Source organism: Engystomops pustulosus, chromosome 6 (genome assembly GCF_040894005.1).
Source record: "Engystomops pustulosus chromosome 6, aEngPut4.maternal, whole genome shotgun sequence".
Lineage (NCBI taxonomy): Eukaryota > Metazoa > Chordata > Amphibia > Anura > Leptodactylidae > Engystomops > Engystomops pustulosus.
The window spans coordinates 147,602,887-147,626,991 of NC_092416.1; the positions used below are offsets into that span (position 1 = coordinate 147,602,887).

Genomic DNA, 24,105 nt, shown 5'->3' on the forward strand with positions numbered 1-24,105 from the left:
GCCTTGTCGGGCATAGTGCAGCCGCGACACAAAACTGGTGCAGAAACTTCTTAAATACATGCGCAAGTTCCAATGATGTTCTTCCTAGTGTAAAGTCAGACAGAAAACTATGTGTGGTTCCATTCATTACAGCAATGATGATTCAGTAAAACTGAAAACCAGAAGATCTGGCTTCTAAGAACCAGTTTACATCTCAGTTATTTCATCACTTATAGTGAAGCAAACGAGGCGTGGATTATCACACCACACAGGAGCAAATTTTAAGATTATACCTCATCTCATCTCATCTGTTTAGCCTCCACACCTGGTTTTGGTTGACAATAACTGATGCAAAAACTGATTAAATAACTAAGATGCGATTTGGCTCATAACTTTACACAAAGAAACATTACAGAATCCAAAAATACAAAAATGACCATTCTTTTCAAAGTATAAATTTAGCTTTAGATGTCAGTGGATAAAAACAATCTCATTTTTATATATGTTAAGACATTACAATGAGACACGTCCATGCCCCACTGCCTTGCCCCACTGCCATGCCCCATCAAATTCTCACCTCTGATCTCCAAGGGCTCTTTCAGATGACCATGGTCAATCTGTAGATCATGGACCTGGAGAAGCCATATTTTACATATCAACCACAGTGCAGGGGACAGATCACAGAACATGGTCTGTTGGTTGGTCCATTAAATCTAGCCACTGCAGTGCTCTCCTGAAAGAGCCCTTAGACCTCATGCACACAGCTTGTTGCTTGCAGTCTGTCTGACATCGACAGGTGAGTGTCGCTCACTCTGCCAATGTCCGTATGAGGTGTCTGACCGAGCCGCTTAGGAATATCTTTTGTGATGTGGGCACTCAATATGCTCCCTACGCCTCATGGGACATGCAACGCACCATGAATGTTCCCAATAGAAGCGAATGTGTGGCCACAGAACATGTTCGTGTACATGAGGCCTAAATCTGTTGATGAAAATCCTCCATTCACTACAATAGGACTGTACACATATAAGAGGTAATATAAGGTTTTTTAATATATCATCTTGGATAGATAAATGGGGGAGATTTATCAGGACTAGACTAGAAAACTTCAAGCAAATGTGATTATTTCCCCCTTCACGCCATCTCTCTGCTAGGTAGGCATGGAAGGGCGTGAATGGCGGAGAGGCCGGTCCGGTAGCTGAGTGGGCCGGCACAGGGCATGTTAATCTTGCATCTTCACACTTGCTACAATTAGCAATGGTTCAAGCTGAATGGTCCCTAATTCATTGCACAATTCTAGGACTTGGTGTAGAAATATATGGTGCGCAGCCAGCAGCCAAATACATCAAGAGGCTGGAGGTGGACTTTGTCATATGCTGGTGCAGGAATGGCGGCGTATGATAAATGTTTCCCATGATTTCAATGCAGGAAAGGTTTAATGGTTAATGATGATAGGTATGATCTGGTTTGGTAGGATCTGGCCACAGAAAGGATGTGGATGTGGCTGTAGATGGATGAGCAGACTTATCTCTGAAAGGCATCCATGTGCTAAGCACTATGATGTTGATGGAGCTGTCCTGTGTGATTGTCCACAGGGGAGCTATCTACACTCATTTACCCGAGAGAGATCTATTGACTGCTCCCTGTGCTTTCTCAGATTTCATTTTCAATTAGCCACAAGGCAATCTCACTGTGAAACAATGCTAATGTTGTTTAAGCCTCCCCGGCCGAAAATCAATGCAACTGTCAGAAATGCTACGACTGAGGAGAAGCATGACTTCTCTGGCCCCCTTAAAAACATACAGGAATGGGTTACTGCCCTCAACACACTATAGAAATGAAAATAAAAGCTAATTTCAGAATGATGTCCTATCCTATTTACTTTCAAGCATTTTATTGATTATATATTTTTTCTTTTTATTTGGATCTCATTTCCATTATATAATGCCATACCGATCACAAGGGGATGTCCACTTCATTTGGGGTACACAAAGTTAGTTGGTTTACAGCACTGCTTATTTCTTAGTAGGTCAAGAATATGTCTACCAACACGGCTGGTCACAGTGGTGTTTGAACTGTGCAAAGGGTGCTGGATTTCTCTACTATGTCCCACCCAGGTCAACATCTGCAAAGAGTTTGTATGTTCTCTCCATGTTTGCGTGGGTTTCCTCTGGGTCGTCCGGTTTCCTCTCACAATGCAGCTACAACAGGGAGAGGATCTGTCTTGTCTAACAGTGTCTTGACATTTAAGAGCAATTGAACTGAAAGTCCACTGTGCTGTGACCAAATATCTCATTAGCAGAAAGATTCAATAGGCTAGGTTTGCCTTTGCTGAGGAGCATGCTGTGTGGACAGAGGAGAGGTGGTCCACAATTCAATTTAGTGATAAAAGTAAATGTAATTTATTTAGATCTGATGGGAAACATGATGTGTGTTGACAAACTGCGGAAAGAATGAACCCACCCTGTGTAAAGAAGCCAGTAAAAGGTGGTGGAGGAAGTGTCATGGTTTGGGGAATGTTTACTGCAGCAGGAGTTGGATCTCTCATACAGTTACATGGCAGAGTGAATGCAAGTGTGCATCAGAACCTTCTTCAACAACACGTGGTTCTTTTCTTGCATTCACTTATTCAGCCTACAATTTTTATATAGGACAATGCCTCCTGTCACACAGCAAAATGGGTTAGAGCTGAAATTGAAACATTAAAACAATGAAATAGCCGTCCCAGAGTCCTGATCCAAACCCAATAGACAACCTTTTGGAACATCCGTGGTGACAGATTTATGGCCAAGAAACCCACAACTGTGGAAGAGACTAAAAGAAGAGTGGACCAGAACCACACCAGAGTAGTGTGAGAGACTAGTGTGTCCTGTGGCCACAGATGTGCTGAAGCCATTCCAATTAAATTACTGATTGGTGACTGTTCTCTAACCTTCAGAAAATGTTATGCTGTTATCTTTTTCTGTGCTGCAGTCATTGCTGTTCGCTATTTGTGATCATCACATATTTTGCAAAATAAAGGTTTTATGTTGATACTTTTGGTCATTTTGAAAAACACAGTTCTAGTGGCATGGTGTACCCCTTACAAAAATCCATAAAATGTTGATCAATGTAGATGAAGTTATTTCTGAAAAAATCAAGTGATCATCCATTGTTCTCTAACTCTGATCTCCAATGTACACTCTAAAGCTGTATTTTTCTTCATTTTCCAAATAATTTTGTAATTTCCAAAACGAATCAAGCAATTATGGAAATAAACCATTATTTGATTTTCTTAAGTGATTGAATAGCAGCAAGTGTAATCATGTCTATGAAAGCAGAAGTTCTTCCAGTTTGCTGGTCTGGAGAATTCAGGCACGTATAAATCCTATGTCAAGTAATTAGCATCAGAAATTATCTCAGATATACAATTATTGCTGCCCATACATCTAGGAACAATGAACTACACTGAAGACAGTTGACATCTTCACATAAGTGGATGTCTCAGCAAATTTGCCCAAAAGTCCGACTGTGCAATTCTAAGAGAAACTGGACAAAGCCATGGACTACATATCAGATTCTAAAGACCTCAAATTCAAGTTCATGACAGTAGAACTAGCAAAAGGCTGAGCAAGAATGGTTTTTTAAAGAAAGTAGAAGCCAGGAGAAAGCGTTTCCTATTTAAAAACAACATGGAGGCAGGACATAAGTCTGCAAAACTACATCTGAAAAACCCCCCACAGAAAAAAAAGGATTTGTATAATGCAAAGTAAACACAATGGCACCCGTTCTTCATGAATGTGGCACCCTCTGCACTGCTCTGAACGAGTGCACCACATTTTTTTTTGGTGCACCTTTAACATAGGACGTGCAACACATTTCTCTCAGACATAGCATGTTAAATCTGGCGCAAGGTCCAACTGAGAACCGGAACGCCCCCTAATTTGTATCACATGATGACTAGTGCAGCCAAGCCACAAAAGTGTCATATGCGACACATGTGGCACGGACACTTCCAAAATACCGACAGAAAATGTGGCTCGGACACTTCCTAAAGTCCGACAGGAAACTGTCCCACAGCCTCAATGCATCAGAGCAAACACGTTGATCATGAATTCCCCTGAATATCAATGTATTCTTCTTCGTGTCTCCTGAAAAATTGAAAGATCACTTGGTAATTGTGCTGCCACCAGAGTTATGTATGTAGACTATAGAAGGATATAGTCCTCTAGAATCCTTCATCAGTAAACTGGATGTTACAACCCACAAATTCACTAGGATAAAATGATTCCCAATTTCATGAGACAATAAATAGTACAGATCAGCGTCTCACAAGACGTACTTATATTGCTTATGATTTACTGTCTTTGTGCATAAGATAGCTTAGCTAAGCAAGAGCAAATCAAGATGACAGGTCTCTGCTAGACGGATAGATATATTCACCCATTGCAGACTAATTCACTATCTATGATCCAAATAAAACACCTTTACCTCTCTGCCTATCTATTCAAAGTCATATATCATATATCAGTATCAAGGAAGCACAGGAATCACTATGTATCATATATATATGTATATAAAATGGAAAAACGGCAGCACTCCAATCCAGTGAAAAAATGGCGTTTTATTCCATCCTGTGCAACGTTTCAGCTGTATCCCAGCCTTTGTCAAGCATATTTATATTTATAGAGCAGAATTCAGGAATTCAGAAGCATAATGAAAAATCAGCATATTATATTAAAGTGTCTTTAATATTCTTGCATTTTAGAAAATGCCTACAGCCAGTTGAATTAACTTGGATTAGCAAGGCATCATCCACTGGATTTATGGCAGTAGGTCTCTGAACACGAAGACCTTTCCAAATAGTTGGGAAAAGGTCTAAAGGATTCAAGGGTCCGGTATGCTAAATTTGGGCCTACTAACAAAACAATTGCTGCAAGAAAAAAAAATTGGTGAAAAAGCCCAGCATGCACACAACCGAGACTGAATACAGGAAGAAGGGCAATAGAGAGGATAGGAATAGTGGGTGACAACCAGAGCAGGAAATAAACACAGACAAAGAGGAACAGACAGGACAGTGGTGAGTGGATACAAGAGAAAAGACAAACTTCGCAGAATCTCTCACTACAGTCTAAGAAACAACCTACTTAGTAAGTATAACTATTCCTACAGTACAGAGCCAGGGATAAGCTGCAAATACAACAATACCTAGCAAATACTGAATGAGAAAACCAGCCTTAAATGAAGCCCGACTACTCCTGATAGGATAATAGAAATGACCACAGCCAAGACTTAAAAACAGCAGCAGTTAATGCAGAAACACCAGCAACAAAATGAAAAGCAAAAACAATCAGGCTACAAAGCACAGTGGTAGAGAACTGACTAGAAAGGCCACAGGACGCTGGTTCAAATCCTGACGTTGTCTTAATCTGCATTTTTAGGTCTTGTAGTCCAACTCTGCGGACAGAGTCCACGGGTAAGGGATTGACGCTTTCAAATAAAAAGTTGTTTGCTGATTTGTCACTTCTATCAACCCCACAGTTCCAGTGTTTAGTGATACTTTTTTCTGTTATGTTTCTTACTCAACGCTCACCAGACTGATGACACCAGGTCCAGATCCTACAGAACAAGCCCTTGGACATCTGGTCCTTGGTGTCTGCGGATTTGGTGATTGTTGACAAGGTGCGCCATTTTGAGTGCAGTGTAGTAAATTAAATCAAAAACACCCAAGACTATGGCCATGGCCATAATTATATTAAAGTTTTGGCAGTTTTGGGTTGTGATATTACTCAGAAATGTCCTGAAAAGTCTGTGTCATTACTTATTTATACTTGATCAGCCCCACGGGGCTTCAGCTTGGCGGAGATGTGATTTACGAGGAGGTTGAAGTTGAAGTCCTGATGTTGGTTAGGACAATAATACTACTAAAATGTTTTTTTATATAGTGCCATCATATTCCATAGCTTTGTGCAACTCATAGCATACATATACTTGTTATTAATAATACATCTTTATAGAGCGCCATCATACTCCATAGTGCCTTACAGATCATTAGGTAAATATGGAGACAAAATAAGACATTACGGAGTAATACCATGATCAGAAGGACCAATAGGAATAAGGACCCTGCTCATAAGAGCTTACAGCCTTTCTGATATACATAATAAGTTCTATTTTATACCCTACATTTAGTAGCCTTACAAATAAAATAAGACATAACAACGCAATAACGTAGTCATATGAAACAATATGAGTGAGGCCTGCTCCCAAGAACTAACACTCTATGAGGATGAAGGGGTGATACAGATGGTACTAATGCGTTGCTTTGGGTCATGATAACCACAACTCCCTTACTTGGGGCAGCTTCCTTCTGCTTTTCCACCTCTGTGGGGTTCTCAGTCGGCAGTGCATAGGTGCATTGAATGCTGAACAGCGGCCGTTGTGTATTTTACAGTGCCTGTAAGTTCTGGCTTAAGTGGTCCAATTATTGGCGCAGTCATCCCCCATTCAGTCCTATAGCTGCCCCCTCCTGCCCTCAGAGTGGTGGTCACTCTCAGAGGTTTCAAATACACGTCCCAAGACGCTCCCTTATACTGATATGTACTGTACTCATAAAAGGGAAGGCTTTTCTACATAGGACAGGTTTCTCTTTTGTTCTTAGATCCATTTGTTTTTTGTGAATTTCCTAGTTGCTTCAGAACTTTAAAGTGATGCTGGATAGAATGGACGGTCCCTTAAGATACCTGCCTTTTTTTCCAAATTTGAAGGTTTCTCTCAGGATTGGTAGGGCATCATCACTCACCTATGTGGGCCCTGACAGCATTTTGAAAGATCTGATATCGGTAACTTTTGTTTTCCTTGTTAGAGTGTTGAATGTGGTTTACAAGGCTAGTCCGGGCCCTTATGGCAAAGCAGACACTGAATCTGTCAGCTGGATGTCTTTTCATTTGTTGTTAAATGGTTGTTCAGTACCTTTTCAGAGTGGATCCTGCAGTATAGAGGTCCTCCTCTCTGTTTACTTATTACTTGGATGATTTTCTGTTTGTTGGTACTTGTGACTCTTCTCATTGAAGTTACCTGCTTAATTCCTTTTGTTTCGTTGCACAGTGTTTTTTGTTGTTCCCTTTTCAGCTGATTCCTAGTTCAGTTTGGTATTGGTAGTGAATGCTGTGGATGGTGTTTTGCCTAACAGAGGGGAAAGTAGTTATGATTCTTTGTGTCCGATTTTCCTTTCCGGCAAGTTCAGTCTTAGGCCTTCTGGTTTCTGCATATTGGGTTATGATGATGGGGTGGCTTTTTGGTAGTAGGTGTTCCGTGCCCACAATGAGTGTAAATACCATGCATTAAACGGTTTAGATTATGAGCACCATTAAAGTTTTTGGAGCTGCTGTTGTCGGAGTACAGCAGACAGATGTGTTGTAGGGGTGCTGATGTTCCTTCACCCTGATGGTCAGCTTTATGTAGATGTCATTGTATCACATAATTTGTGTTTTCTAAGATCTATGGATCTAAGATTTATGTGTTTCATAAAGGTATTGGGTTTGCCTGTAGCTAAAGTTTCCTATTTAGGAGTTTGGGTACGTAGGACTTTGTTTTTGCTCCTGTAAACATGAGTTTCCTGCGACTTGTTTACAATTTGCTGCTGTTTTATACAGGGTTTTTGTGGAGGTAAGCTCCCTTCTAAGGATTTTAGTATCCACTCTCTTAAGATAGGCGCTGCACATACAGCCAGCGACTTAGGTCTTTTAGTTTCAGAGGTGCTATGTATAGGGTGCTGGGTTCTGATTGTTTTGCAGGTTATATGACCCTAATTTGCTTCTTTGCTAATGCATTATCTTTTTCAGGTCTTCACCCAACCATGCGAATGCTAGGACACTGGTATTGGGCAGAACAGCGTGTGAAGATCTGTCTTTGGGCTTCTATGGTGCTGTTGTCTATTGGTGAGGTCTCCAGGTCCTGCACTGCCTGCAAAAAACAACAGCTCGAGGTTGCGATAAACGGTCATTGTCCACAAGTGGTCTTCATTTTTAGGGGTCACGTCATCTGCCACATTCACCTTAGCCAACTATAAAGAGGGGTTCCCAATTTGTTTCTGCCAGAGACAGGGTGGTTTATCACATCAGCTGGTGGGGGACAGTTATTGTCTACCATTGCCTGATGGGGTTCATCCGTAGGACAACAGCATCAACATCTTTTTATCCAGGTTTCAGGTTGGAATTGAGATGGTGTGGTTTTTGTTCGCTTGGGGTCGGAGGGTCATGTAGTTGGGGATACATTACCTCCTTCTTGGTGGTTTCTCAGGGGTAACAAGGTTATTCTTAGAATGGTGTATAGTATTGAAATACCGGTTGTAGAACAGTGTTCAAAATATAGAGTTATGTCCAACCTCTGGGTTTAATGTAGCACCTATAGGAGTCTGAAGTGGATCATCTTAGTGTATGGGGCATATCAGATGCTGCATCCAAAATATATCCAGGTATTGTGCAGGACAAGGGTGTAGTACTGTAGCTCACAGTATGCCTATGGCTCTTTATTTAAGATTAGCTGCGTTAATTGATGCGACTCTCATGTAAATAGATAGATAAAAATACCAGTGTATTTCTGTGTATACTTATATACTGTATGGGGGGTATTTGTGTGCCTTTACATATACTGGCCTTTTTAACAGCTGCGGACAGTAAAAACAGAAGTGAATGATGGGAAAAGAGGAAAAATTAGCTTGGATGCTGTGATCTGAAATCAATACCTTTTATTTAAAAACAGAAAAGCCGCTACCAGTTAATTTGAGATCAGAACAAGAAGCTTAAATGGGAATTTGTGAAATGAATCTAAAAAAGAACAAGACACAAGCACAAGGCACAAAACAGGTTATATGTCATCCAGACAGAAGACCGTCACACAAATCAAGATTAACACTGAGCAGGTGACATCTCCCAGTAAATACATAAGAAACTTTATTAAAAGAAAGGATTTCAGAATAATCACACAGAAACAACAATTCCTTAAAATGTGTCTGAAAATGGCACAACGTTATTAACTCCATAACCCTAAGGCTGGATTTACACATTCAGTTTTTTAGATGCAGTTTTTGTTGTACAAACCAGTGGAGTGAAAAAAAGAAGAGGTGCAGCATCTCTCAATGATCTGTTCTCTGGCTTCAAAAACGGTATCTGAAAAACCTAACATGTGAACACAACCCCTCAGGGCCTTAAACCTGAGTCATATGTTTACATTTTTGATGTGCAGATCTCAGAAAGCTTTAACTTTGCTTACGTCAATATAGCTGTGTTTTTGCAAGACAATTAGCTTTTCTGAATTAGCTTTTTTTTACTTCCTCTTTAGGAAAAAATGTTTTAAAAAATTTGATTTAAATTGCCAATAAAGATGATTGTCAGATCTTGTTACATTGTTTCATTATTTCGTTTCCTCATGTCATTAGGTTTGTTTCTGGAGACAGATGACTCCTGCACTGTTACACAACATGAACCATCACTCAGGGTTGCAGTGAATGTGTAGATGACAAAAATTGCAGCCGACTGCAAACTGTGTGATAGCTGACACTGTCATGTCGTAGAAGTCAGTACAATATGAAAATCCTATTGTATACAGTATCTTCATGCACATGGCTCCGTGATAAGCAAAGAGCCTGTATATTGGCACACATACAGTTCTTGTACCTTCATACCACAGAACTGTAGGTAATCTGTGGCCATTTTATGATGCCTTCTTACAGTGGCATATTAAAAAGTTGTTCTAATCCATATATGTACTGGCATCAATTGGTTCAGGCCGTAATGTATTTTCTTTCATTTGTCATTGTAAAAGGGTTTTCATGATGGAGATCTGGCACCTGGTGCTCTCACCAATCATCTGCCTGAGGAATCTGTGCTGTTGTGATGAGTCCTACAACCTCTTAACTGCATAGCTTCTGTATATGGTAGAGTGGCTCAGGGGAGTAACTACAGGGGTAGCAGCCATAGCAGCTGCTATGGGGCCCACAGTGTCAGGGGGCCCTGGTATTTGAGGTATTGGGTGTGAATATGCTCTCTGTGTGTATTTGTGATGTGTATATGCTCTAAATGTGTATGCATATGTGATGTGTATATGCTGTATGTTTGTGTATATGATGCATGGGTGTAAATGGTACTGTATATATGTGTATATAAGCTGTATGTATGTATATATGGTGTATATATACTGTATGTATGATTTTTAAGGGGTAAGCAGGGTCCCATTTAGCAGTCTGCTATGAACCAATCCTAGTTACACCACTGTAGGGGCTGTGCTCGGTATTGCAGCTCTGTTCCCATATATTTTAATGGGACTGAGCTACAGTCGTGGTCTCTTCACAACAGTATGAGAGCCAGGTGTCAGACTAATATCAATTTTGGAATTGTCCTTTATATCAAATCGATTATATATTATATTATGTCTCTGCACCACTAAAAGGCATTGCAGAGCCTAAATACTTTCATGTGTATGAAACCTAGTACTCCGATATTTTTCTCATTTGAAAGTATTTTCTTGATTTTCTTTTAATGTTTTGACTGACTGGAAACAATATATAGGGACCTTAGCATTCATATTGGTAAAATACTATGGGGCAAATTTACTTACCCGTCCCTTGCGCAATCCCCACTGTGCGTTGTCCAACGATCATGGACTCCAGCGCAGTTCACTAAGATTGTGCGCCCAAATTCCTGCTTGTTTCACTTCCGCGCTCAGGTCCGCCGGAGTACACCATCTTCTTCCCGATGCATGTGAGTGCATTGTCTTGCGACACAATTTCAAATGTTAAATCCCGCCCCCCACCCGATTTGTGTCTCATGAAAGCCAGCGCCAAAATCCGATCGCATGCACCACAATCCCTTTTTAAGTGCGGGGCAAAATGGTAATCGTCGGAATATCCGACGTTTGTGTGGTCCGCGGACCCATAGTAAATGAGCCCCTATATGTTAAGAAGTGTTGTGTAAATGTTTATGCCCCAGGATGATATGGTTCAGCTGAATAACGCTATACTTCTCTCATTGGGTTGAATAAGTATGACATTCATTTACCTCATGTGACTCGTCCATATTCTGATTGGTTCCATTTGTTGACCTTCAATACGATTAAACATTGCTCATCTCTCTGTTCTACAACATCTATTAATTATCTGCCCCTGTAGATGATGTGTCACTGTAGACCCGGCTGTTTATCTGATCTGAGAATTAATACGTTCATTTTTAGGTGGGCCCACACTAGGTGTCTCAGTGAGCATCTTAAGTGATATAGATCATTGCTATATAATTAATTATCATTCAGCATAAAAATCTTTAGAATCAATGGTCCCAAATTCTCATGTCTATTGCGTTTTATTAAATGTCTATGTAGCAGCTTGTAGCATGTTGCATCTGTCAGCTCCTTCCTCTCTACAATCTCTCTCCTCCTTCTCCATGCGGCCTTAAGCCCCATGCACAATAACAGCTCCCATAGAAGTCTATTACACCTGATTACATGGTGGCGAGCACACTGTTTCTCACTGCACTGTGACTGAGCTGGGCAGCTGCAAAAGATAGAGCAGGAACGAAATGCGGCCGATTTGCATCACGCTTCAGATTCTTATGGAGATGGAGGGGAGAGCTACATTCCCCTTCTTCTCCACCTGGCCATGTGCACCACCTGGGTGCAGGGCCGAGTGAAGACAGGCTGGAGGGGGCCAAGTTTTTTTTTTTTAACTGTAAATTTTTATTGAAAGATTTTTTTTTTTTTTTTGTAATAACATAGATTAAAACACAGTATAAAACAGCGGGTAATGCATGCATTGCTTGATAAGTCATACATTTTTCTGCATTTACAGTGTACAAAGCAGTGAATAAGAGGTATATGCACATTCAAGTAAAAGAGCTTTCGGGTGGAAGACATGCTTATAGTGCGATACAATGTAAATCTGCCTTTACCCCTTAAACTAAATAAAGCTGTAGCCTTATACCAATAATGCCAATAAGCCTCCAATATTCCCTTAATTGCAATAATGCTACAACACCCGCATCAAAGGATGAGTAACCGGGATAGCACACTAGACAAGACACACCACACACACTAGGTAAGGTAGGATCTGTGATGGGGAGGGGGGGGGGGGGGGGGAGAGCCGCATTATTAGTGATTCAAAGGTGATGTATCATTCACACCCGGGGAGGACCCACCGCATTTACAAATCATTGAGTACACAAAAGGAGTTCCAAGGTTCCCATACCTTCTGGTAGGCGTCAATTGTATTATTGAGGGAGGCCGTTAATTTTTCTAGGGGGCCAAGTTTTTAACAGACATCTAGACATCAGACATCTAGAAACACAGATCTGGTGTAATTTTAAAGAAGTAAATTTCCTCACAAAATTGCACTCCAGACTGTAACTTTAACAGTGAATATCTCTGGTTCTGTGGCACCTAGAAACACAATCCTTGTGCAAAATTTAATTGGAGATTCTCAGCTTTAAAATGACACACGTGTTTCTACATCTACAGCTCAGAAGATATAGCTGCATGAAGTATGCCTCCTGTAACTAGGGTTCATTTTTGGAGTAGGGCTTTTATATTTATCCTACTCCAAAAAAGGCTGAAGGGAAGGGGAAGGTGTTAATTTCATAGAAACACAGTACAGGCAGTTACCCCAGGTTGCACTGATACCCGAATTTTGAGTCTGATACGATATCCAGAAAAATGGGACGTTTAGAAATGTAATGCAAACGTCTGGGGCGGGGCTCAGCCTGATCACATTTGCATTGAAACGCCTGCGATCAGTAATGGTCACCAGTGATTTGCCAAGAGAAGCTTTAGTGCTTTATGACAGTCTAGTATACGTGTAGTGAAGGTTGTCCAAGTAATATTAATATAAAATAGTACACTAAATAGTATAATTTAGAGCTCATATAGATGGGTGTTTTCAGTATGCTATCCTTTTTTTGCATTTTGTCTCACATGCAAACCACGTACATCCATAGAAGTCAATAGATCAACAAAAAATTGGACGGCACATACTTGACATGCGTATGCAGAGTGTTTTTTCTTTAAATGTTGCTAGTCAACCAACTCGGCAGAGCAAGAAGTAGATTAGAAAAACATCAGCTTTTTTTGCATATGTGAATAAAATGGATGGCGTAGAGACGTGAAAAAAAAACGGATACAATATGGTCTGATCACAGACATCATGTCCGCATTTTGGTAGATGAGCCGCGGACACCCCGTCTGAATGAGCCTTTATTTTTTGGTTTATGCATTTTTATTCATTTCATTTATGTATCATATGTTTAATATAATATAATCCCAATAAGAATATTCATCAACTCCATAATAATAATCATCATCATCATCTCCATAATAATAATAATCATAATAATAATAATCACAATAATAATAATCATAATAATCATAATAATAATCTCTGAGAAGATCCATCTTTATATACCCATGCATTAAGCCTGTTTAACAGTGAAGCTCTTAGTTGACTTAGTTACATGAAATCCTCCCATAGATGACCTTTTATCTCATAGTCTAGTGGATAGAGCCTCTGTCCATCTGTATGGTAGGTGGAGTGTGGAGGTTGTGGGTTGTTGGGCTGGGCAAAAAATTATTGAATTTAATTAAATAGAGACCTTGGGGCATATTTATCAGGACCTCTGCGCCACTTGCGACTATTTAGCCCTCGCCGCCACCTTCACGCCAGTGGGCGTTACTGTCCCTACGCCGATGCACTTGCTGCTGCCGGCTGCGAATCCCTCTTGATGTATCCCGCTGCGAATATGCAGCGGCAGGGCAATCATACACTGGCGCACGAGCACCATTGTATGATAAATGTCCCCCCTAGCGTCTGGGGAATCCCTAGGAGATGTAGACACCATATATGGACAGATGGTAAATCCTTGATAACGTGGTCCCTGCTCTGCGCTAACCTGACATACCTCTCAAAAGGATTCCCTGCCTGATGTCTCCTCTGCAGATATATACAAGAAGTCTGTAGCGTCTGTGGAAGTCATCGTGCAACCTTACCCGGGTTACATACAAGATAGGTTCTTTAGGTTTGCTCTTAAGTGGAATTTGTATGTAAGTCAGAAATGTATATGTTATAATTGCAGCTCTAGACTAAATTTTTTTTTTGTCCCTGTGTCAATAAATTTTTTGCTGTAATGGGACTGAGGATCATCCATAAAGCTTCATTACAGACACCTTACAGCTGATCATTGCGGCCTGGGACTTAAATAAGGCATCCGGAGAGCTTCACCAGAGAACAAAGACGGCAGAGAGGTCCGTCTGTAACTTGGGGTCGTCTGTAAGTCAGATGTTCTTAAGTAGGGGACCCCCTGTATATCTTAAGTACTGCTTCTTATATTTGTAGGTAAATTGCTGTCTCCATAATATGAGATATGGCCAAGAAATTCCTTTAAAGGGGTGTTTACAAGATAAAATATTGAACACGTATCGTTTGGCTAGGCCCGCAATCTCCAATTAGTGGGTGTACAACATCTAGAACCCCCATAGATCAACTGTTCACAGCAGCTACTCAACAGAGGGGGAGAAGACATTTATTCTTGTTGTGGTTCAGTGCTAAACTGCTCCAACTAAGTTCAGCCTCTAAAAAATTATTCAATTGTAATTTTAGAGAATGAAGGGTTAACACATAAGACATGGTTTATGATGTACACGATGAGCCATTTCTTGACTGGAAGCTAGAAAAGCCATGAACCTGCAGTAGATATGATGCCTATACTAATCTAATGACCTCCAATGTCACATCCCAAGGTCTGATCATGGAGCTTCTCAATCCAAGACAGTCAAGCTTTATAAAAAAGCCACATACACTATCAGTATGGAAGGAAGCACTGTAACGTTTAGTACTATATTATCTAGTACATGCTGTTTCTCTAGTCCTTCCCTCCATTGCATCTCCTTGGGTAAAGAATCTGTCTATAACCCTGTCTATGAACATCAGCCTCATAAAATCACTCGACCATGTCAGGCAAATGAAGCCTATACGTTCTGTCTCGAAGGCCAGCTGTGCCCTGTGGTGGGAGCTGCCAGGATTTGGCCTTAGGAGATAGAAGGCAGAATAGCCCCAGGTTTAACCCATTCGTTTCATGCCAAAAAAGCAAACAAAAGATATAACTTCAATCTATTAATTTGTTTGACCAAAGATATATAAATATATGTGTGTACCAGACAGTGTGCGTGATCTACTAACCATTTGTTGTTTTTGCCCATTGCTTTATAATTTTGTGTAAACTGCAGATGGTCAAAACAGATTATGACAATAATAAAAGGTTTTGCAAAGGGGCTGGGGGATCGGGACACACTTATTATTTTCCCCCCACTGAAGTCAATAAGAAGCTCTCAGGAGAGAGCCATCTTTTGCCATCTTTTTACCCTGGAAAATAATGGGGGGATTTTTCAAGAGCTGATATATTGATATATTGCACTGCATGTTACACAAGGTATATGAAGAGGCTGTGGCTCACCACTGCCCAGGGAGGACCCCTTTCCTACCATGTAGTGGGGAGGTCAAGGCTTGTGTGCCAGTACCTGGTCTTTCTCTGGCCTTTAAATGAAATTGCAAACCTTTGATCAACAAAATCTATTAGGCATGGACCCTAATACGGTCACTCTTACACCTTAACCTTTATTTTTGTAAACTGAACTTCCATCATCATTGGGTTAATAGGTCCCTCTGGTATGATCGTCTGAGCCGCAATGAACAATATAATGGCCGCAGCCTTACTTTCTCAGATCTTGAAAATGTCCTTAGTAGAGACCATTGTCATTTGGTATTTCCACTAATCCAGCTATAAGAATAGGATCTTAATGGATTGTTTAGTTGTTATTAAACATTTTTATATGATTTATTTATATGATTAATTCCAAAAAATCCTTTCATTTCAGATGTAACCTGATATTTCCAACATCCACGAACAATGATCCATGATGACTCTCTGTCACTCCTTGAAAAGCTGAGCAATAAAGATGATAAGATTTAATTTTTTTCTTCATATCTCTTTAGATGGAATGGAATAACATAATTTTTCCTTTGAGATAATTATCTGTTTTTCATTTACAAATGTATGGGGTATTTGTGCTCCTTGTTCCTCAGTAGACATAGAGAATGGAGACTACATGCGTCGGTGGAGCATTTTCCGGGGAACCTGTCAGTGTAAATACATTCCTATCTGTGGGAAGTATGTTCTAAAGCAACGGGATCTGAGCAAATGAACACATAGTTCAGCCCCGAAGTACTGTGTAACAACCTAGGCCTGTCTGTAACTGGGAACCCGAGGAATTGGGGGTAAAGGGGCACTTGAAGGCCCTGCTTCATATACACAGTAAGTGTTCTTAATAGTTGTCAACGGTGGGGAGTTTAACAGGTGCATGTACTCAGCAAACTGCCCATTCTGCCTCTCTGCAGCTCCCTCCTCCTTCTCCATGACGGGAGAAAAGTTCTATACAGTGGTGCTTAGAAACAAAGTTCATCTGTTATTATAAAGAGGAGAATCTCTCCTTCACAAGGATTCACAGTTAAAGATACAGTTGGAAGAGGGAACTGTATATGAAAATCACATTCACGACTAACTTTAACTGTGGATACCTCTGGTTTTGTAACACATCTACCACCAGGGTAAAAGACTGTATGCAAATGAGCCTGAGGGGCTCCAGGCTCCATTAACACCTATGGAGACTGTAGCCCCTCAGGCTCCTTTGCATACAGTCCTTCATCCTGGTGCTAGATGTACTTTAAATGTTGCATAAGAAAAGTGTCTGTGTTTTTGAAGCTTCCATTTCGTTGGTGCAGTTTGGTGACGTTTTGCAGCTTTTTAAACAAGTCCCAAATAATAAAAAAGGCACAAAGTAATGCACACCATAAACAACACCCACAAAATGACCAAGAAACTGAAAAAGTCGCACAAGTTGCAAACAAAGAATAAAAGGCAAAAACTGATATTAAATAATGACAAAGGGCCAAAGGAGTAAAAAAATAATCTAAATACGGTAAATGAGGAATGAGAACACATTGAACCTCATATCTTCTGAATCATAGTATCATAGTCATAAATGCCACATATTTACACAAATGCTGACTGCTTTCCATAAATACAATAGTATAAATGCAATTTTTGTGGATATCATCATTTTCCATATCTAGCACCAACCTGCCGAATTCTCTATATCTACAGCACTTTAGTAAAATGCCTCATCTCAACTTCCCCGCAGAATCACTTCATATTGTCTAATGGAAAACAGTTTGGGTATATGAAAAGTGGTAATAACCCTTTCCCATGCTTCAGTAAAACAAAAATAGATTGTACATGTATCTAGTCCGCAGAAGAAAATATAATGTTAAAAAAGCAATTATATTCCTTCAAGCCTTTGCACTTTTCATAATGAGGGCCGTCAGGGCGAACGCTCTGCAATCAATGATGGCGTTCCCTTTAGTTAAATAATGTCTTATCTAATCTCAGGCTAACTCCCCAGCTGCCGGTCTGGTAAATCTACTTCAATGATTTAATAAGTTAATGGTACCAAGTACTTTAAAGCTGTTTTCCTAACTTTGTGAAATATCCTGGATATCAGTGGATTAGAGAAGAGCCATAGATTCGACAAGAAGACGAAGCAAGACCGCACCTATTAAATATCTTGCAAACCCCTCATATTGGGAATTATTTTTCTGCCTCGTAGATCCAGGACTCACCGAAGCCTCATTTCTGGAATTGGTTCCGATAAATTCCCAGATGGCTGCTTATCTAAAATTTTACATAGAACCCACAAAACAAATAAAAACACCATATACAGCTACATTATTTATTACATTATACCTGGTATTGTGCATATTATGCACTGCTATAGAAAAATGACAGCACATTTCAATGTTTTACTTAATGTGGTGACAAAGTTGGTTTCACCGTGAAACCTACTGGGGGAGAAACATCAATTATTGCCAGAATTCTGTTTAACTTTCCTCCTGAAATGCTGATCACATTTGTTACCAGTTTTAGACAATTTTTGGACACGTTTCTTACTTGTCCAAAAAAGTGTAGCGTTGTGTCGGGAAAAGAGGGTGTCACCTAGCCAGGGCACCAGAAAATTTAGTTGGTGCACCAGAAAAATTCAGCTTGTCGTCGGACAATCCGATTGGTTCGGACTAAGCACGGGATTTAACTTTTAAATTGTGCTGCAAGCCAAGCACTTATATGAACCGGGAAGAAGAAGGTGAACTCCAGTGGACCTGAGCAGGGAAGCGACACATGCAGGATATTGGGCGCACGATCTACGTGAATCGCGGCACAGTTCATCCTCGTCGGACATTCCAGATCGGGGATCACGCAGGGACTGGGTAAGTAAATGTGCCCCTATGGGTCCGCTAAAAAAACAGATGTAACATAGAATTTTTTTCACTGATGAGGCTGAAAAACCAGGAGTAACATTTTCAAAGCAATGTTAAACAGGACCTGTCAACCCGAAAAACAGCACTAGGAGCTGCTTATTAAATTGTAACAGACGCAGCAGTGTTACAATGATAGCATTATCGGAAACCCCTGATAACGCTAAATAGAACTGGTGTGCTGTACACTACAAATGCCGGATCGCTCTCAAAGTGGTTCGGCATATGTGTGGGTGGGATTGGGGGCGGGATTAGGGGGGGTGACTGCTGTATGACGCGCGGCAGTCACCTGTCTATGGAGTGAGCGTGGCGGTTCGGGGAAGAGGCAGCACTTGTACATTCCAGCGTTTGTAATGTACAGCGCAGCAGTGTTAGTTAGCGTTATTGGAGGTTTCTGATAACGCTATCATTGTAACACTGCGGCGTCTGTTCTAGCACTAGGAGTTGCCATTTTCCAGGGTGACAGGCCCTTTTTAAACCTTCAGTTTTTTTTGCAGACACGGAGACAAACGGAAGAAAAACTGATACACAACGGAGACAAAGCACAATGGATGGGCTGGACACCAACGCCAATGGGAAAGAGCCCTTATACAGATCCACTATACTGCCAATATAATGCCTTCCACTCTACTTGCAACCCCTCGCTGGCCCTGCATGGCGTGATCAAGCTACAGGACTAGCACTAGGCCGCACATCAAGCCAGCCAATCAGGTAGAAGGGGAATCCAGCTTCCCCCACACCAAAAGGTCAGGCCCAGTGGGAGGACCTTGCACATATTGTGCTCATCCTACTGTGATTGGGTGCCATAGACTACAATGCTGTAGCCAGATCACAGCACCCATTACGGTGATGTATATGGGGCCCAAGTGGAGCAGATCTACTATATCTGATTAGAGGACTTGCATTTGAAGATTTAATAATCAGTATTGTCAATGTGTTTATTCTTTTCATATCATTGTTGATTTTAGAGCCAGTCTTGCCACAAATCTGCATCCAAACTACGCTGCACTGATGAGGAGCAAACACCCTGCATCAAATGAGAAAAATTCTTGCCTATCCTTCATATAGACTATGTTAAAGAGTCATCAGTAGAGATGAGCGAGTATACTCGTCCGAGCTTGATGCTCGTTCGAGTATTAAGGTACTCGAAACGGCTCGTTGCTCGGACGAGTATTTCCCCTGCTCGAGATCGAGCATTTAATTAAAAAAACACAGTGAAGAACAATGAAGAATAGAATAAAAACAGTGAACACAGTGAACACAGGATCATTTAAGTGAAAAACACAGTGAAAAACACAGTGAAGAATAGATTACAGATGTTCGGCACATCTGCTTACTTGTCGGGAGATACGCGCGGAACGGTGCGAACAAAATAGTATGTGAAGAACAATATATATGTGTGAAGAACACATTGCAGAACACGGTGAGCAGGACAGAGACAACGAGGAGCAGCACAGAGACACCGGGGAGCAGCTCAGAGACACCGGGGAGCAGCACGGAGACATGGTGCAGCGGCAGCACGGAGACATGGGGCAGCGGCAGCACGGAGACATGGGGCAGCGGCAGCACGGAGACATCAGGCAGCAGCACGGAGCGGCACGGAGACATCGGGGAGCGGCGGGGAGTCGCACGGAGACATCGTTGCACGGAGACATCGGGGAGCGGCACGGAGACATCGGGGCACGGAGACATCGGGGCACGGAGACATCGGGGCACGGAGACATCGGGGCACGGAGACATCGGGGCACGGAGACAGCGGGGCACGGAGACAGCGGGGCACGGAGACAGCGGGGCACGGAGACATCGGGGCACGGAGACAGCGGGGCACGGAGACAGCGGGGCACGGAGACAGCGGGGCACGGAGACATCGGGGCACGGAGACATCGGGGCACGGAGACAGCGGGGCACGGAGACAGCGGGGCACGGAGACAGCGTATCTCCCGACAAGTAAGCAGATGTGCCGAACATCTGCAATCTATTCTTCACTGTGTTTTTCACTTAAATGATCCTATTCTTCACTGTTCTTCACATCTGCTAACTTGTCGGGAGATAATATACGCGCGGAACAGTGAAGAATAGATTGCAGATGTTTGCATACATCTGCTAACTTATCAGAAGACATTCTTTTTCAATTAATTAACACATTTTATTCCCGAACCATGGTCCCTTTGAAAAATGCTCGAGTCTCCCATTGACTTCAATGGGGCTCGTTATTCGAGACGAGCACTCGAGCATCTGGAAAAGTTCGTCTCGAATAACGAGCACTCGAGCATTTTAGTGCTCGCTCATCTCTAGTCATCAGACATTGATTTAAAGGGAGTCACCACCAATAGGTGGCACTGTGAGACAGGGCGAGATACTTTTACAAAGTGGCAGCACAGAATCCGGATAATAAAAAAAAAGCAAAAATAAATGATCAATAACCTCCAAACATCCTTCAACTGCAAGACAAAAACTTTACGCTGACTATTCATTTGTAATGCTAACAAATAAGTGATATTAATAAACATTCAGCATAAAAGCTCATTTGGTTCCTGTACAACCCACAGGCAGCGCGGAGGACAAATTAGCATAATTACATTTACATAATACGTCATCCGGAGAAATGAACTGCTCTCATGCCTGGCTGCACTGAAGAAGTGGGGTAACTGTCTGTGTAAGCTGCCATATGGGAACCCACAGCCTAGAGAGGACGTTTTCCCAAGTGCCTCATTCACTACAGAGAGCGTCTCTATGGATTCCGGAAAGGGCTGACTTCATCACACACAACTATAGTGGAAGGGATTTTTCCCTCTCTATATACATGCCATGGGGTTAATTATGGTAGAGCCATAAAACTAAACTCAGCAAGTTCTGAAGTCCACACCTCCGGGACTGTATAATAAAACATATTCATGAAAAATGCACAATGACACAGGGAAAAAGACAAGTAATCATATTTTAGGAGATGGATATGACGTTTTTTTAATGCTACATTAGATTCCACATGACATTATAAAATCAATGGCTAAAGTAGGTCCTTTTAAGCAGAATAACTTAAAGGCTGTCCTAGCTACTATTGCTTTCATTGGGGTATTAGCTGATTTAGTTTTTTTTGTTTTCACAGTAAAACTTAAAATGACTGGAATACACCTTTAACCCTTTAAAGTGCTATTCCCACAAAGACAAGTTTCTTAAATGTAATCAGGATAAAAAAAATAACACATTCTCTAATTCACTGTTATTTCCAAAAATACAGCATTTCTCAGATATAATTACGACCTGTCCCTATCAGTCCTGGTGTACACAATTTCAGCTGCCCCTAGACACGACCCTGTAACTTCTGACTTTAGGGTCGGGGATGCCATCTTGCCTGAGGCTTCATGGAGCTTGTCTCTCTGTCTCTGCTCCCTGCACTCTAGCCCTGTCCCCCTGCAGTCCAGCAGGGAGCTCACTCACCGATGCCCACTGATACACAAACACTGAGTTCCTGAGGCAGCAGCATGGGGACAACTACAAGCTACAGACAGATAAGTTCTTTATCTGGGGAGGCACAGCAGATCTAGTGTTGCGGAATAGCAGAAATGTAGGAGAGCTTATTGTCATTGTGTGCACTAGGCATCTCATCATCTCTGATCTGTCTCATCTCTCTTTCTATGTGTCAGATATGAGTGAATGTTCAGAAGCCAGATGAAAGTGTATATAAACCTGTACCCTGATAATCTAACCACATTGTCGGCACACAGCATTGAGTTCTGAGTAAAAATCTCAAGTAGAGGGTTAAAAATGATCTTTATTGTGTAAACATCACTAGGGGATTGAAATTTGAGCATTCTCTTTCATGGGAAAACCCCTTTAAGGGCGAAGCCACCTTAGGGCTTTCGGACCAAGCCTGATTTTTTGAATCTGCCCTGTGTCACTATAAGCGGTTTTAACCTTTAAATTCTTTAACATATCCAGCTCATTTTGAGATGGTTTTATTCTTACACATAGTACTTTAAACCCTTAAGGACGCAGGGTTTTCGCTCATTTCTCGGTCTCCATCTTCAAAAATCCATAGCTTTTTAATTTTTCCGTGTACAGAGCTGTGCGTAACACATTCAAATTCTACTTGTGGGCTCAGTTTTTCGACTTTCACTCTTCGCTCAAAATAACACATCTAATTTATCTATCTATTTTTTTATGTTATGTAAAAAGGTGTAAAAGTCGCGTTTCGGACATTTGGGCGCCATTTGCCATTCCGGAGGTCACTGACGGCCGTAACCGTTTTTATATTTTGATAGATAGGGCATTTTGGGATGCGGCGATACCTAATGTGTCTGTGATTTTTATTGTTGATTATGTTTAGACCAGTTCTAGGGAAAGGGGGGGGGGATTTATTAAATGTTTACATTTTTTAACTTTTTTTTTCTTTTTTTTTTCACTATTTCTTAGACCATCTAGGGTACATTAACCCTAAATGGTCAGATCGTTCCTACCATATACTGCAATACTTCTGTATTGCAATATATGGCATTTTTGCACATGATTCATTACAATGAGCCACTGGCTCATTGTAACGAATCTGCAGAAACCATGTAGTCTCGGGTCTCACGAAGACCCGAGGCTACCATGGCAACTGATCGCCGACCCCGATGACGTTTGGGGGAGCGACGATCGAGGGTAAGATGGCAGCCCATGAGCGGCCACATGTTAAGTGCCTCCGGTGACTTTGCCGGCGGCAAACAACAGGTTAACACCCGCAATCAGTGCAAGCAACGAACGCGGGTGTTAGCCATGGGTCTCTGCTGCGATATGCAGCAAAGCCCATCTCTGTATGAAGAGGGCTCAGCCCGTGAGTCCTCTTCATACACCCTTCATAGCTCATAGTGTAAGGGGTTAAATTAGTGCAAATATTTGGATGATATCTTCTGCGTTTAATTTAGAAAAAAATGTAAGTTTGTCAAAAATGAAGAAAAATCGCAATTTTCAAAGTTCGAAATAGCACCCAAGTAACTTCATAACTAACAATTCCTGAATGTCTGCTTTCTATTGGAATCCCTTATCCTTTTTTGCCTGTTTTACTTTGTCCCAATGTACGACATGAACAAGTGATCATTCGATCACTGGTTCTATGTAATATAATGCAATACTAATGTATTGCAATATATTACCTTAGTCAGCAGAAAGCACAATCTAACAGGCATTTACTGCAGGCAGCCCTGTGGTCTTTCATAGGACCCAAGGCCTCCATATCTTGCACAAAGGATGCCAACACGCCGGGTGTGTATCCGGAACTGCTCCATAGACCCTGCGATCACCATGACCGCAGCGTCTATAGGGTTAAACAGCCAAGAGTATTGTGATCCCAGCAGTTACTATGGGAGCCTTGCTTTCATATACAGCCAATCTCCTGCAGCGATCGCACAGGCTAATGAGATGTATATGTACATTGGCATGCTTTAACAGACCACATTTCCCGACATATATGTACGTCTTATTGCGCCAAGAGGTTAAAGGAGTTTTTCAGTTAAAGGGAACCTGTTAACAGGAATGTCATTTTTAGCTGGTGGCAGGTTCCAATTTCCTATGCAGATTTTAAAAAATGCCTTTGTCAGTATCCTGAATGATTTCAGTAGTATATAATAGTTTATATTACACAACCTGGCTCCCTGCCAGCAGCATGTGGTGAGTCCCAGGGAATGGGGTAGCCTCTGTCTCCTCATGTAATCTTCCTCTCCTCCACACCATACCCTCCCTCCCTTACCTTCTCAATGCACATGACAGGA

General features: G+C 41.5%; 1 protein-coding gene across 4 annotated transcripts in view; it reads right to left on the bottom strand.

Moving 5' to 3' along the window:
* Positions 1 to 24,105, bottom strand: part of ZNF385C (zinc finger protein 385C) — a 200,907-nt gene that overhangs the window by 61,074 nt on the left and 115,728 nt on the right. The gene's annotated exons all lie outside the window — the stretch shown is intronic.